Source organism: Megascapheus bottae, chromosome 16 (assembly GCF_031878675.1).
Source record: "Megascapheus bottae isolate mThoBot1 chromosome 16, mThoBot2.hap1, whole genome shotgun sequence".
NCBI classification, from domain to species: domain Eukaryota; kingdom Metazoa; phylum Chordata; class Mammalia; order Rodentia; family Geomyidae; genus Megascapheus; species Megascapheus bottae.
In genome coordinates this window covers 36,790,242-36,807,501 of record NC_143524.1, presented here as the reverse complement: position 1 = coordinate 36,807,501, position 17,260 = coordinate 36,790,242, and the positions used below count along the sequence as shown (strand labels likewise).

At 38.1% G+C, this 17,260-nt stretch overlaps 1 long non-coding RNA gene across 2 annotated transcripts in view; it reads right to left on the bottom strand.

Annotated features, from left to right (window-relative positions):
• The window catches only part of LOC150053170 (uncharacterized), a 195,847-nt gene that overhangs the window by 117,917 nt on the left and 60,670 nt on the right, over positions 1 to 17,260 (bottom strand). For both annotated transcript variants that reach the window (XR_016538077.1, XR_016538078.1), the window contains exon 3: positions 12,927 to 13,054. This is a non-coding gene — a long non-coding RNA (uncharacterized LOC150053170). The remainder of the gene's footprint in view (positions 1 to 12,926; positions 13,055 to 17,260) is intronic.

The window sequence follows — 17,260 nt, the reverse complement described above, 5'->3', positions numbered from 1 at the left end:
AAGTTACAAGAAAGAAGCAACAAGTCACATATAAAGGGAAGCCCATGAGAATAACAGATTTCTCAACAGAAACTGTAAAGGCAAGGAGAGTATGGAGTGATATATTCTGAGCCCTGAAAGAAAATAACTGTCAACCTAGATTAATGTATCCAGCAAAGCTATCCCTCTATATTGAAGGAAAAATAAAAGCTTCCCATGAAAAACAAAAACTAAAGTGATTTATGACCACTAAACCAGCATTACAGAAGACAAAGGAATCCAACACAGAGGAAAAGAAGATAAATTCACCAAAGAAAAAATAAGAAAGAAGAAATCCCACTGGATAAACAGATAAAGCAGGTGATGATTGGGAATGCACCAAAATTCATAAACAACAAAAAAATAGGAAATACTACATATCTTTCAATAATAGCAGGAAATATAAATGGCTCAATTCTCCAGTCAAAAGACATAGACTAGCTGGGAGTTTGGCCTAGTGGTAGAGTGCTTGCCTAGCATGCAGGAAGACCCAGGTTCGAATTACTCAGTACCACATACATAGAAAAAACTGGAAATGGTGCTGTGGTTCAAGTGGTAGAGCTCTAGCTTTGAGAAAGTCCAAGGACAGTGCTCAGGCCCTGATATCAAGCCCAGGACTGGCAAAAAAAGAAAGGGGGGAGGAAGAAAGGAGTGTAGTGGAAAGAGAAGAAAGAAAAGGAAGGGAAGGGAAAGGAAAAAGAAAAAAAAAGAAGCTTAGAGTGAAATGATTGGGAAATATTCTCCCCCACACACCAAAAAAACAAAAAAAAAATGAAGCCTGCAAACATGAGTAGCTATATATGATAAAACTTCAAATAAAAGAAAGTTACTTCACATCAGTAAAGGGAACAGTCATCAAAAAAAAGAAAAGATAACAATTATAAACTTACATGCACCCAGTGCTGGTATAGAAAACAAACAATAATGGATTTTATAAACAATAATGCATTTTATGAAATGCAGCTAGACTACAAAACAATAATAGTAATTTCAATATCTAATTATCTTATACACACAAAAGTATCAATAAAGAAACTTCAAAACTAAATGAAACTATGGACCAAATAGACTTACTAGACATCTTCAGAATATTTTATCCAATACATATACTTCTTAGTAGCTTATGTAACATTTTCTGAAATAGGTCATAAATCAAGTCTTTAAAAATACAAGAACATTGAAATAATCCCCTGCATTCTACCAGAACTAAATGGAATAAGAGCAGAAATCAATGGTGAAAGAAACTATAGAAAACGTTCAAATATGTGAAAAGTAAACAATACACTGTAAAATGATGAACAAGTCATTGAAGAAATAAGACAGAAATTTAAATTTTTCTAGAATCAAATAAAAATGGAACTACAAATTATTAAAATCTTGAGCTACAACTAAAGCTATTCTATGTAGAAAATTTATCGTTATAAGCCAGGCATGGTGGCTCATGCCTGTAATACCAGCTACTCAGGAGGCTGAGATCTGAGGATCAAGGTTCAAAGCCAGCCTGGGCACAAAAGGACCTGAGACTCTTATCTCCAATTAACCTTTAGAAAATGGGAAAGTGGAGCCTGGGTCAGGGGTAGGGCTGCAGCCTTGACCTGAGGAGTTTAGGGACAGGCCTAGGCCCAGTGGTAGGGTGGTAGCCTTGAGCTGAAGAGCACAGGGACAGAGGCCCAGGCCAAGTTCAAGCCCCATGACCCACAAAAAAAAAAGAAAAAAATTTATAGTTATGAATTCCTACATTTTAAAGAGACATTCCAAATAAATAATAGTCCTATCCCTTAAGCTTTTAGAAAAATGTGAACAACAAACCCCAAGTTAGTAAACAAATAAATAATTAAGATCAAGGCAGAAATTAATGAAATTGATGTTTAAAAACACAAAGAAGTGAGCCAGGAGTGGTGGCTCACAACTGTAATCCTAGCTACTCAGGAGGCTGAGATCTTAGGATCAAGGTTCAAAGCCAGCTTAGGCACTAAGAACCGTGAAACTCTTATCTCCAATTAACCAGAAGTAGCGCTATGGCTCCAGGGATAGGGCAGTAGCCTTGAGGTGAAGAGCTCAAGGACAATGCCCAGGCCCAGAGTCCAAGCCCCACAACTGACCAAAAAAAAAAATTACAAAGAAGTCTATGAAACAAAAAGCTGGCTCTTGGGAAATATATACATATTGTTCAACATCTATCCAAAAGAAGAAAGAAGAGCCAAATTAATAAAAATTATATAAAAGGAAAATCTCAATAATATTTCTCAAAATGACCTACAGGAAATGAAACAAGAGGGTTTTTAATTGTTTTTGTTTTCTTTTCTTTCTTTCTTTTTTTGCCAACTCTGGGCTTGAGCTCAGTACCTGAGCACTGTCCTTGGGCTTTCTCAAGACTAGAGCTCCACCACTTGAGCTTCAGCACCACTTCCAGCTTTTTCTATGTATGTGGTACTGAGGAATTGAACACGGGCCTTTGTGCATGCTAGGCAAGCACTCTACCACTAGGCCAAACTCCCAGCCCCAATTTTCTTTTCTTTTTGTCTTATTCGTTTATCTGTCTTTGGAATGGTAAGGGGGGACAGAAATGCACAGATGAAGGTGAACAAATATAGCAGACATACTCATTAGAAACTATGTTGAAAATGAACTGTACTACTATACAACTTCTGGGGATGGGAGGGAAACTGGGAGAGAACAAGGAAAGGAGTGGCATTGTCCAAAAAATTACTCATTACCTGATTTACTGTAACTACAATCCCTCTGAATAGCACCTTTATAATTACCATTTTTTTTAAAAATCACAACAAATGCCAAGAAAGTTCAGAAAATTACTAGAAAATAGTTTGAAAACATATAGTCCAAGAAACTGGAAAACCTAAACCAAATGGATAATTTTCTGAATGCATTTAACCTACCAGATTGAACCATGTCATGTAAACAGATCTATAACAACCAAAGAGCATATAAGTCACTTAAACAGATCTATAGCAATCAACAAGAGAACAGGAAGCATTACTCTGTCTCACAGCAAAAAAAAGAAAGAAAGAAAGAAAGAAAGAAAGAAAGAAAGAAAGAAAGAAAGAAAGAAAGAAAGAAAATGTTCAGGGCTAGATATCAGTAGTCTGAAACTAATTCAGAAAATAGAAAAGGCCTAATACCAAGCTTTTTCTATGAAGGTAGAATTACTGTAATTCCAAAACCAGGTAAGGACACAACACAAGAAAAAAAGAAAGATAAATATATGCATCTATTTCCTTGATGTACATAGATGACTTTAGAATTTCATCAAAAGATAATGACAACCTAAATTTCCATGCAATATAGAATGGATTGATTGTAGTAAATTGCAATAAAATAAAGCAATGGAAACAAATGAACTATTGATATCTGCAACACCATATTTTGGATCTCACAACACAATATTAAATGAAAGAATTAAGGCATAAAAGGCTTAGGTGATTCGATTTAACATTCAAGGTTATATTAAACCTTGGGAAGGAAAATGGTAATAATGTCTGATAAGGAGACATTTAGTGTCTACAGTGTTGCTAACATTCTCTTCCTTAGCCTGATTAATGGTGGCATGGGTAAGTTCCCTTGACTCACTATTTATAGGTATCTTTAATATCGAATGTTCACCTTTCAACAAAAATTAACAGTTAAATTTGAATTGGTGATGATTGGTGAAAGGGGCTGACATTTTTATCTATAGATTTCATTAGAGAAGGATACCAGGAAATACCAATTACACAGAGAGCCAGATGACTGGAACTGAGCATCTTTCCAGGAGTGAGTCCCCAGAAACTAAGAGCAGGTAGAGCCAGAAAACAAATCTAAAACAACAAACCAAGAAGAGCTGAAGCTGGAAGATCCCAAATTACAGTCACTGAAATATAAGATCAGAAGCTGAAATACATTTAAATTAAAGTGGTACTCAGGTACTCAAGAATAGAGCATTACAGAACAATGAATATCTGAAACCAGGTCATCTTTATTGTTGCCATGTAATGCTTCCCAATTCCCAATTGACAGCTCATATTTCAATTTCAGACTAGAGAATTAAACTTCTATCTGACAATTCTCAGGGGATTCCAATGGAGGAGGTAAAAGGGAGTTGTCACTCTGACATACTAAATATTCAACACCACCCTTCCTCTCTCACTCTCTCTCTCTCCTTGGTCTTTGAAAACCCAAGGATGTTTGTAATACAATAATGAAATAAAAATAAAGTCATTCATCAAGAACCCTATATTTATTTTCTTTATGTCTGAAGGTTGTTAAATCCTAATTATCTTGAACTATTTTCATACTGCTGAACAGCCTCTACTTATGAAGTCAGTAATTAATATTCAATTTGCCTAGAGCTTTCAGATTTGCATGTTAATTATTGATTTCTTAATCACCAGGATGGGTATTTGAGAGCTTTAGAGAACACTGACATTTCAGTAAATGTTACAGAGTGATCATCTCTTTAGATTAGGGTTTTTAAGGAAATATTTTGCAATCTTTTGTTGTCAGCTCTCTTCTCCACCTGCATCTCTGATTCTTTCCTATCTAACTGCTACTATAGATAAAAATCAGAGTTTGAATTTGGAAGGGGAAATGTCATCTGCTATGGTCTCAACCCGGACATTCTTCTTCTGGTACTAAAAGGACTCTGTTGGAAACTGAGAAAATTGATGCAAGGAAGTTTACAGAGTGGATAACACTTGAAATCCAGGTAGAAAACAGCATCCAAGTTATGATCAATCAAATGGTTCCAAGAGTCCAGTAAGTTGTGGGAGGATGGGAGGAATGGTATCTATTGGATTTCCAGAGGAAATGTTCTTAAGAATTTAGCTAAGTGGTCTAATGCCAGGTTGGATCCTCAGACTGAATCCTTCTTAACTCAAGGAACAGCATGACCTCAATGTTGAATTGATGTGGGTTCTTCTGTGGCTAGAGTCAGAGAAGCAACACATTCATATAAAGCTCCCACACCACACATACACATACACCCATACACACACACACACACACACACACACACACACACACACACACACACACACACACACACACACACCACCACCACCGATTCTTTCTCATGGGGCTAATGGAGACTATATGACTAAGAGTCTTGGAGAAAAGATCGAGACGCTACATCTTTTAAAGCTAGGATTAAGTCAGTCACATGAGGACTCTAATAACCAGATAGATGCTGAAAAAAATCGAGTGTCAGGAAAAGATTCACCTTGATGTGAGAGACTGGAGAACAAGCAATGAGAGAAAAGGCATGGATATAGGAAAAGGGAACTTAAGAATTAAGCTTTGAAATGAAGCATTTTGGCTCATACCTACAATCTCAGCTGCTCAGGAGGATGGAGTTTTGAATCCAGCCCAAGCAGAAAAATCCACAAGACTCAGTCTCCAAAATAACCAACACAAAGCCACGTGGGAAGCAAGGCTCAAGTGATAGAGCACAGCTGCGAGTAAGTGAACTAAACACAAAGTCCTGAGTTCAAACTCTGCTACCAGAAACAAAAGGCTTTGAAAATACAACTACTAAGTTCTTTGACTTTCTTTTATAGAAATGTTACATAGATTGTAAGAAAAGCCTCAAATAAAAACTCCCAATAGGCAAATATGAAAAGCATTAGATAGAAAATTCTAGGACTTGGGCTCTCCCTCAAAAACTATAGCACTTCTACAACTGGTTATTACCTAATTTCCATCCAGAGTGAAGACATACAATCAGTATTTTTTGCTGTCACAGAAAGTAGCAACCAGAAGGAGTTGGAGAACACAGGAGGAGGAAAGAAGGCTTCGTAGAAGACTATTATGGTATCTCAGACTCCTAACTTACGCTGACCACCACACTTTGATTCTACTTAGTAAATTGATCCAAAGTGGGTATTTCCCAGCAAGAATGTAATCAATGGGATAGCATCTAGATACCAAGGGCCTATATATCTCTAAGTGTCCAAAAAGTACCTTAATGGTGTTTTCAATAAATCGGCTATTTTTCTGCTATATAAGAGAATTGGATATGGAAAATTGAATTACAGTTAATATCTTTTAAATTATCCAATGGTGGACATGAATCCATTATTTAGCTATTTGGTGTAACATCTGCAGACTGGGGTCACTATAACTACAGACATTCCAAGGTATTTAGAAATTCACGAGGGAACCAGAAATGATTGTGTATATACCCATTAGCTCTTCACATTCTGCCTCATCTTCTTCCTTTTCTGCTTCAAGCTGAACTGTAAGCCTAGCATACAAGCTGTTCAACATAGCATGGATTTGGGTCATACAATGTTCAGTGCTGACCCTCTTTCTCATTTACCTGCTGTGGAAAGTGGTATTGAATGTATTTTCTTTCCTTGTGAGTTTTCTACCAAACATAATAATATAAGCAAAAGCAAAATCTATTCCTTTACCAAATCTCACTTTGCTATAATAAGCTTGGTCAAATGACTTGCTTTGACAAAATAGATGAGAGTGGGCACAAGTAAAGAAGGTTTGAAAAAGCACCTTGCCTGGTTTTCGCTAAGAGGCACCTTCTGGATCTCTGACAGTCTTAGCCCACCCTCTTCTCAAAAGTTTAAGAGAATTTAAGTGCTCTCCCACTCTGCTTGGGAAAACAGACAATTCAGTAGAGCTGTCTAAAGTTCTCTCCACCCACACAATTATTTTATTTTCCTATTCCCTCATGGGACTGGCTTTGAATTGTGATCCTCAGATCTCAGCCTCCTGAGTAGCTACATACAAGTATGAGCAACCAGCACTCAGGGCAACTATTCGAATCTTAATGCACTATTTCTTGTTCTTAGTGTTACCCTTTTACCCTGACCATGAACTGAAGATTCATTGCTTGCTTTGTTTTCCTACTGGTCTAGTTTATTTTTGCTCAATCTAGAGTCTCATAACTCTAGGGAAAACCATCACTAGAAAGTCATGTTTGGCATAGAACTCCCCTATGACCCAGCAATTCCACTACTTGGCATTTACCCAACCATCCAGAAACAAGGACATACTAAACCCACTAGCACAACAATGTTCACTGCAGCACTATTCACCATAGCAAAGATATGGAACCAACCTAGATGTCCCTCAGTTGATGAGTGGATCAACAAGTTGTGGTATTTGTACACAATGGAATTCTATGCTGCTGTCAGAAAGAATGACATTGCCCCATTTGTTAGGAAATGGAAAGACTTAGAAAAAATCATATTAAGTGAAGTAAGCCAGACTCAAAGGAACTTAGGCTCAATGGTTTCCCTCATTCGTCATAATCAGTAGAAACCTTGGGCTCTACTAGCAGAGATTTGCAATAGAGCAAAACCTTGATACATAAGGCCATATAGTATGAAGCTAATTGAAAGGACCTCCAGGATACTGAAACAAAAGCCATATAATGAATGATTGTTGTCCTTAATGTACTATGTTGTCTCTCATCTCCTTTGCTGTCCCTTGGTTATCTCATATTGTTATAGTATCTCACTTTGTTATCTGATATATTGAATTTATTTGTATTTGGATATTTGAAATTTGATAGGGAAGGGGGGAAAACCAAGACGGGTGGGGGGTGTGGGGGGGGAGGGAAATGGGTACCAAGACATGTGAAAGGGTATCAATGTATGTGAATTAATGCACCTTCTATCTGGCAAATATCATGTAACCCTTTTACTAATTACAATAAAAAAATATGAAAAAAAAAAGAAAGTCATGTTTGGTTGTAGATACCAGTAATCCTGGCACATGGGAGGCTGAGGTAAGAGGATTGTGGGTTTTAGACCAGCCTGGGTTATACAGTAAGATCATATCATTAGAACAAAAGTATCTGAAAAGGAACAAGGAAGTTTTGGGCAAGTTCAGCATAAATACCAGTCAGAGATAGCCTTTGGAAGAATAAACATCTCCATCTAAAAGATAATGTGAAGGCACTCTGCTGCCTAGACATGCAGCAACAGGAAGATCCTGTCTGGGTCAACCATGATCATTACTTCTGAAATTGAGACAACTGGAGACAGATCTATGACCCCAAGGCCTCTTCTCTATCTTTGACATCTATTGTTCTATGAATTTTTGATGTTTCATTTGGTATACTTTCAGGGAAATAGTGGGATTACCAAAGACTACTTTTCATTTTCTCCTGGGTATGTGATAAATGGCTTGTTTCTGAGCATGTCTGACATGGAGAGACACAAAGAGGTATAATACTAGTTGTAAGCAATTTGGACATATACTCCTTTTGAAAGGCAAGTCAAATCCTTTCAAGACAGAAGGCGGTAGGTTTGCATCTTTCCCATTTTAGCAATTATCCTTAGGCTGCTCTGCTTCATGTACTCATGATGTGGTTATTTGGGATTAAAGGAGCAATTGAATCTGTATCAAAAATAAGTTCGAGATTCTTTGCCTCTCTGACAAATATGTTATTACTGTCCTTGCAAAGGTGCATTTACCTGTCAGAAATATGCTGTTTTCATGTGTGAAATCCTCTTTTACTTCCAAAGATGCATCTATAGAATTGAATAAATGCTTGTGGCAGACATTTCCTAGGGGGATACGCCAGTTTGCACCCTGCCCATGGCAGGTCCTGGCCTTTCAGCAACTCTGTTTTATCGTTGAAATGCAGTTTGTGACTTGTGTGCTTTAAAAATAGAACCCTGTGGATCCCCTTCATTGCTCCTTCCCTCATGCACGTGTTATTTAAGAGATTCCAATTTTCCCAAACAATTTTCCCAAACATTTTTTTCCAGAAAAAGAAAAGTACATTCTATTTAAAGTGAAATGTTTTGAATCTGTGAATATACAGTCCCTGCCTAATTAAGTCCCCAGAGCTTAGACTCCCTGTACTTTCTTAAATGTGCTCAGAATCACTTACATTCCCTAATCCCCTGGAGTGAGACATCCAGTTTTCTGGCTGTCGTTCTCAGACTTCATAAGAACCCTCAAAGTGTAACCACAAGGTCTAGAGCTTACCTCCTTTGAGCTTAAAGTAATCTTCGGGGCCAAGACTGTTCCCAATTTACAGATAAGAAAATGAAGGCTTGGTGAAGGTTAAGAGTCTTCAAGTAAAGAGCTCTATGTGCCACCTCTACATCATCAAAACATACTCACTTCTTACATGGAAAATAACTTGAATTTTCATTCTCTTGTAATTGTTACTATAAAGGTGATTTACCAGAGGAGTTAGTGTTATATGAATCTGGTAAAGAATACATTTCTTTTTGGACAATGTCTTCCCTTCCCTTGCTCTCTCCAGGTTTTTTCCTCTCATCACCACTCACAAGCTGTATAGTTCATTTCAACATAGTGCCCAGTGAGAATTTTTTCATTCTTGTAATCAAAGAAACCTTACCAATACAGACCCTAGACAGTTAATGCATTTTGCTTAATTTGTTGATTGGTTAATTAACAAAAACATAAAACAAGAGGCTTGTGAACACCATTACTGGATTCCTTGGGTCTCTGGAAAAGGAATCCTTCTAGACAGTGCCCAGAAAGACCTAGAGACAGAGACAGAGCCAGAGCCAAACAAGGGGCAAGAAGAAATCGATGGCTGAATGGAAAGCACAGTAATAAAACCCAAGATGTAGTATAAGAGGCCTGTCTTCTAGGATTCTAATTCAAACCCCTAAGTCTCTAAGCAAGTCCATACTGGTGTGCAGGCTTTACCTGACCTGAAGACATTGTGATTAGCTGTTTACCACAAGTCACTGGCTCTAATCCTAAAATGTCTACTGGAAACTCCCAGGTCACAGTCATCTTTTAGGAAGTGGGGGCTGAAATCTTGCATACAAGAGAAATGCCAGTGTTAGAGTACTGCTGATTAAGTAGGGTAGGGGCTCGCAGGGAAATGCCATCCACTTCTTGGCAATAGTTCCCAGTCCTAGAAGACTCCTAGAGTGCTCCTTAGAATATGCTGGGACACCTGCAAGGTGTATTTCTACAGCAGCTACACTCCCTAAGAGATCTCCTATTCTCCTCTGGTCACACCAGGATGGCACTGAGTTTTAACTGGAAAAGTGCACATAGGGAAGAGACCAAGATGAGGTCCATTGTGTGGAAGTGTAAACAAATACACAGGCTGGCCAGTCAGGGAGTATTCCAGGCTTCAGATAAATGAGCAAGTGAGTCTGGGTTAAACAGTTGAGGTAAACAACCTGAATTGTAATCAGGAAGACTCTCTGTATTAAGTGATTATAAATGCTGATGTGGCACTGAATAAGCCAAAACCATAATGGCCAAGAATGGCACCAGCACATCAAAACTAGAGAAAAATAGACAAGTTTATTAACAGAGCAAATGGCCCTGACTGAGTGGCTCATAGCAACAAGTAAATAATCTGAGATCAGATTTACAGGTAAGGATATCATTGCCTGTACAGATTCTCAGGAGTAAAACCTGGAACATATGTTGTGTGGCTTACTTTTGTGTCCATTCTTGCTAATCTCTTGTATCCATGGAGGCTGTCTGAGGAAGGCAGGCTATAATAGAAATATGATACATGGGACTGGTAGCATGGCCTAGTAGTAGTGTGCTTGCCTAGCATGCATGACAACCAGGTTTCGATTTCTCAGTACCACATACATAGAAAAAGTTGGAAGTGTTGCTATGGCTTAAGTGATAGAGCTTAACCTTGAGAAAGCCCAAGGAGAATGCTCAGACCCTGAGCTCAAGTCCCAGGCAGTACTGACAAACAAACAAAATGGCACATTTCCCTCTCTGTCCATCTTGTGGGGGTAAGCTGCAATCATTGGGATCACAGAGCAGAAATGTCATGAAACTTAACATTCTAAATGAGAACCTCCACACACAGCTACATTTGAACATATTTTCACACTACTATGTGACTGCATGTGGCTCATAGATGCACAACCTTATCATGCAAGAGGATTATAATCCACTAAAGACATCTTACTAATAAAACCAAACTCTTTGCCCTTTTGTCTTTTTCCTTTTTTCCTTTCTTTGTCCTCTTGTGAAGAGGTATATAGCAGATCCATGGTCTAAGCATCAATTCCTGGCAGTAAAAGCAGCAGGCATCCTCCACATTCTTTGAGGGGTCTTCCTTTCCAGCCTATACTGATCCTTCCGTAAGATCAATCACAGGAAGGCTGCTTATCACATTAGTTAATGCAACGACTTTTAGAGGAAGGCAGTAAGTGGATTCTACCACTTATTGATGGAGAGAACTTGATTCACCATGGGACTCAGCTTCCCCTGTATAAAAGGAAAATAGTAATCCCAACCTCCATAAGTTTCTGCATAAATTAGAAGTAGTCCTGATTTAAAGCACTTGCACTGAATCTCATATCTGACGGCAAATTTCAGGGTCCCACCCACCTCCATAAATTTGTCTAAGGCATCTGAAAATGAGCTGCCTTGCCCTCTTAGGGTAAAACTTATCCAAACTTCCATTTCCTCAGTTTCTGTTCTTAAATAACCATCAAGACCTAGAGTATCCTTCAGATCACAGGTGTGCGTCTTACTTACCTGTAGACCCCATTTATAGGAAGGAACCACTCAGAGAAGAAGATACTTGAGATTAGGAGATATTCAGGGTATCTCTTAATCTCTCCAACCCTCAACACCCACCACAGAATCGCCTAGACTGTAAGAACAGATAACTCTATATAAATAAAGTGATAACTCAAAATTCTACTCACAGGGTGAACTCCCCCTCCAGACCCTCCTTCTCTGACAAGGAAATACTTGAGATTAGGAGATACTCAGGGTATCTCTGAGTCCCTTCAACCCCAACCCCCACACAGAGTCACCTAGACTATAAGAACAAGATAGCCCTTTACAAATAAAGCAATAACTTCTACTCACAGGGTAAACATCCCCTCCCTATCCTCTCTCTTCTAAACAGCACTTGAGGGTGGATAAGTTGTCAATTTGTAGATTTGTGCCTCCCAGTTTTATTGCAAATTAAACATGCACACATTATAAACAAACAATAGATGTCTCTAGAGCAAATATACAGCTTTCAGACCCCTCATAAATTCTTCAAGAGGAGCTCTTTGCTGTTTATAGCCTCAATACAATTGTGAGTGAGTTACAATGCATGTGGGATGTTGGGAAGGAGGCTGCTCTCTCTGGGTCTTCAAAGCAAGACTACACTCTCCCATTTTGCCGTAAACTCATACAGGGCTAGAATTTAGTATGGTTCTGGTCTGCACTTGCTCATTTTCTTCTTCCTTTCATACTTTTTGACTTCCTATAATATTCTCTTAACAAGACCAGAACTTAGCCTTGCTCACAAAATCACAGGATTCTGAGATTAACAAGATGATACCCATTAATTCACATTTTGTTTCTATGACTGGAATCTGGTGTAGAGAAACCAAGGCCCAGTGAAGTTGAGTGTGGAGATAGTGCTCCTAGTCTCATATTTTCAACACTCAACACATCACAGAAAATGCCTGTGGCCCACGTATATAGATTCTTTTTCTCTCACAAACACCAAGAAATCTTTCAGTAGACACTAATTGGGTTCTTCTTCAATTCCACTGTGACACTTTCTACTTAGAGACAGTATCCAGTATCACAGGTTTAGGGTAAGTTGCACAAGTCTGTCCCACTTAAGATACCAACTCAAGTCTCATATCATAAACCGTACTTGGGACCAATTGACTGCAAAACAGAGTTCTTTCAGCCCTCTTCTGCAGCTGAACCAACTTGCTAAGTAAGACAGTTTACAGAACTCTGGGAAATGTGGTTATTTGTTTATATTAATAGAGTATATAATAAAGGTGAAGAGAAAAATGATATAAGCCATGGGGATGGGATGGAACTCAGAGATTCCACATCCTTTCTGGGCATACTTTCTCTTCCAAGTATTCTCTATGGTCTGCAATCTGGAAGCTCCCCTATGCTTATTACTCAGAGATTTTATGGAGGCTTCATTATGTAAGCTGAAAGTTCCGAACCTGTAATTGTGGCTTTGTCATTGTAGTGACAGCCTGCATCCAGGAGCCCATCAAAACTCACTTATTATCACAAAAGGTATGATATCACCTTGGAAGTTCTGAAGGGATTAGGAACTCAGTGTCTGAAACTGAAGGAAAAAAACAAATATTAGTTGAAGGTATGATAAACATCTCTATCCCTCAAGAAGTGGCAAGGGTTTTAGGAAATCTATTCTTTAAAAACCACAAACACAACACATTATCAAGTTGAGAAAAATCATCAAGAAATTGCAAGACCAAGATTAGAATACAAATCTTCTGAACTCCAGCTCTGAGCTCTTACACTAAAGAGCTTCCAAGTATTTCAAATGAAAAACATCTGGATAATGATACACTGCAAAGGGTAGAAAATCAGAGAAAGAAGCTAAAATGTGGTCGTGGAAAGTACATTCACATCCATTATGAGCCACACAGAAACAGTGGGAAGTAGACCACATTGTTCCCAGATTGTCATTCCTGATGGAAGACAGGGGAGACATGGGACAGGTCACAAGCAGAGAGATGGCTGCAATGCATGGAAATTTCCAGGAATGGATCTTGGAACAAGTTTGCGTGAGGCTGGCTAATACTTCTTTTTTTTTTCTTCTTCAGATTCATTTATTTTTTTTTCATTTTTTTATTGTAATTAGTAAAAGGGTTACATGATATTTGCCAGATAGAAGGTGCATTAATTCACATACATTGATACCCTTTCACATGTCTTGGTACCCATTTCCCTCCCCCCCCACACCCCCCACCCGTCTTGGTTTTCCCCCCCTTCCCTATCAAATTTCAAATATCCAAATACAAATAAATTCAATAAATCAGATAACAAAGTGAGATACTATAACAATATGGCTAATACTTCTTTTAGGATATCTCAGACAGGCCCTTTAACGTCTTAGAGAGATGGTGCCATCGCAGAACCAATCAAGAAATTCTAGGCTCAATTAGATAATTTTTTTTAATGTCAAATTCACTAAGAAGGTTTTGGTGTAACAGTTTGGAGCCTGAATCCATGGCCTCATGTTCTTGCTTAGCTCTCCTTCCAACCTTAAGGCTGGTGCTCTACCATTTGAGCCTTACACCTCCATGTCAGCTTCTTGCTAATTAATTAGAGACAAGAGCCTCTTGGATTTGTCTCCCCCAGCTGACCTCAGGCTGTACTCCTCAGATCTGTCAGCCTCCTGAAAAGCTAGGGTTACAGATGTGAGATACTACTGGTGCCCAATGTGATTCCATTTTACAAGATACAGGAAGAATGTTCTGTCCCACACAGCAAAATCATCCCTGGGTCTCTTGCACACCCTATATGGCCCCAGCACACAGTAGAGCTCAGCTGGGGTAGATGCTTGTATTTTGTTCTTTCCCTGCTATATTCAGGTGAGAAAACAGGTCCAGAGAGACTTGCCAAATATGATACAGCTGATAGAAGATACCTACACCATCCCAGTGCTCTTGCCCCGGCCTAAGCTTTTCTCCAGCCATCCTCATGATGCTCCTGCCTATCAAATAATAAAGTTATAGATAATGATATTTTTTAATTAGGCTTCATTTTTGGAGAGTGTTATGTGGATCATGATACCCCTTGAGATCATTATCCACCCTCAAAGATCTCTACCCCAGAGTTGAAAATTAAAATTAATTCAGGCTTAGTCTATAAAATTTGAGCAAATGTATCTCAGAAAGAAATGATAAAAGAAATAATAGAAATGTTGTGGGGTTTTTTGATCCACATATAGAACAAAACTAGAACTCTTCCCCTCACTATTTATAAAAGTCAACTCCGAATGGACAAGAGCCTTAAATATAAGGCTCAACTTGGTTTTCCCCCCTTCCCTATCAAATTTCAAATATCCAAATACAAATAAGTTCAATATATCAGATAACAAAGTGAGATACTATACCAATATGAGATAACCAAGGGACAGCGAAGGAGATGAGAGACAACATAGTACATTAAGGACAACAATCATTCATTATATGGCTTTTGTTTCACTATCCTGGAGGTCCTTTCAATTAGCTTCACATTATATGGGTGGGGGTTGTGGGGGGGGGAGGGAAACGGGTACCAAGACATGTGAAAGGGTATCAATGTATGTGAATTAATGCACCTTCTATCTGGCAAATATCATGTAACCCTTTTACTAATTACAATAAAAAAAATATAAGGCTCAAAACTATGAAAGTATTGGAAGAAAACACAGGCAAACTACTTCATGCCCTGGGTCTTGGCAGAATTTTTTTTAATAAACTCTGAAAAGCACATACAACAGAAGCAAAAATAAGCAAATGGGATTGCATTAAACTAAAAAGCTTCTGCACAACAAAGGAAACAACAGTGTGAAGTGACAACCTACAGAATGGGAGAAAATTTTTAAAAATTGTATATCTGCGAAAGTATTAATACCCACAATGTATAAGAAAGCAGATTAGTAGCAAGAAACACAAATAACTTGCTGGAAATATGGACTAGTTAGGCAGTTACCAAAAGAAAACATACAAATAACCACCAGATAGGTGAAAAAGAACTGAACATCTCTAATGATTAATGAAATTAAAATGCCATAAAAAGATAGCATGCAAGTAAGAATGGTTTGAAAGCAAGAAAGAGAAAGTGAGGTGAGAGAGGAGGAGGAAAGAAAGAAAAGAGAAAAGGAAGGAACAAAAGTTGGCAAGGATGTGAAGAAAACTCTTGAACTCTGCTGGTGGGAATGAAAATAATCCATCAAACTAAAACTGCCACACACACACACACACACACACACACACACACACACACAGCTTTGGAAAGTTAATCAGCATATTAAAGAGTTATCTACACTCCCCATTGTTATTGCAACATTATTTGCAATTCCAAAATATAGAATAATCCCATATTTCCATCATCAGATGGATTTTTTAAAAATGGAGTACTTGGACTGGGAGCATAGCCTAGTTGTGGAGTGCTCACCTCACATGCACAAAGTCCTGGGTTCGATTCCTCAGTACCATATACACAGAAAAAGCTGGAAGTGGCTCTTTGACTCAAGTGGCAGAGTGACAGCCTTGAGCAAAAAGTGTCCAAAGACAGTGCCCAGGACCTGAGTTCAAGCCCAGGAATGGTGGAGTGGGGGGGGGGGGGAATTTACACAGCAAAATACTGTTTGGCCTTCAAATTTAAAAAAAAAGAAGAAGAAGAAGAAAATACTGTCACTTGCAAAAACATGGTTCTACCTAAAGGACATTGTGTGTTAAGTGAAACATGGGCACAGTACAACAAACACCTCATTATCTTTTTTAATGTGTAGAATATAAAAGACTTAGAGTTTGAAGAAGCAGAGAACAGAATGGTGGTTATCAGGCTGTGATGAATGAGAGAGATGTTGACCAGGGGTATAAGTTTCCAGGTTTCAGTTAGACAGAATGAAGAACAACTGGAATCTATTATAGAGCATAGTAATTTTAGTTAGCCATAATATATTACATGCTTGAACACTGCTGAGACAGATTTTAAATGTTCCTGTTGCATGTACATGTGTGCCTGCGTGCACACAAATAATAAAGATCCTAATTAACTTGACTTAGCCATTCTGTAATATATCAAAATATATCTGTAATGTATCAAAATATCACATGTACACTTCAAATACAATTTTTATTTGCCAGTTGTTTTTACTTTGTGATAATGGAATCCAACAGGTTTTTCTGGAATGCATAAAAGATCAATAATAGCCTGAATCCTTCCTGTAGTTGGACTTGATCCTAAAGACACTAAGAACCCTTGAGTACTTGGAGCTTGCTGTTTTCCTCTTCCTAGACAAGAGAAGAAATGCTGACTCAAAAGTCATAACCAATGCACCCTTCTGCTTCACTGTGTGATATACTAGCTGTAGACCCTCCTGCCACAGAGTTGCACTTTCCCAGGAACTCACTGTTCATAAATTCTCCTGAGGAAAAAGACTCTCAAGTTGTTTTCCAAACTCATATACTTCCTTTTGATTAGAACTTAAATTCCATATTATAAAGCATATTCATGCTGCCAAAAGCATTCATTGATAAATGATGAGAGATTAGACAAGATAACAGAATTTCAAAAAGGAATTGAATTTCTCTGAAAATCATGACTACTTCATGTTCAAGAAGTCATGCTAGCTCCTTGGCAGTGATGAAGCATGATTTGGAAAATATTATTTAGTTTTTCAAAGTAAGATTTCCTTAAATCACATGAATGGATTGGTTTTATCTAGATCCTTAAAATTCTGTCTAAGCTGATTTCAACCCTTCCCATCTCTGTCTTGGAATTGAACAGTTCATTTATAGACAGTCTTGGATGA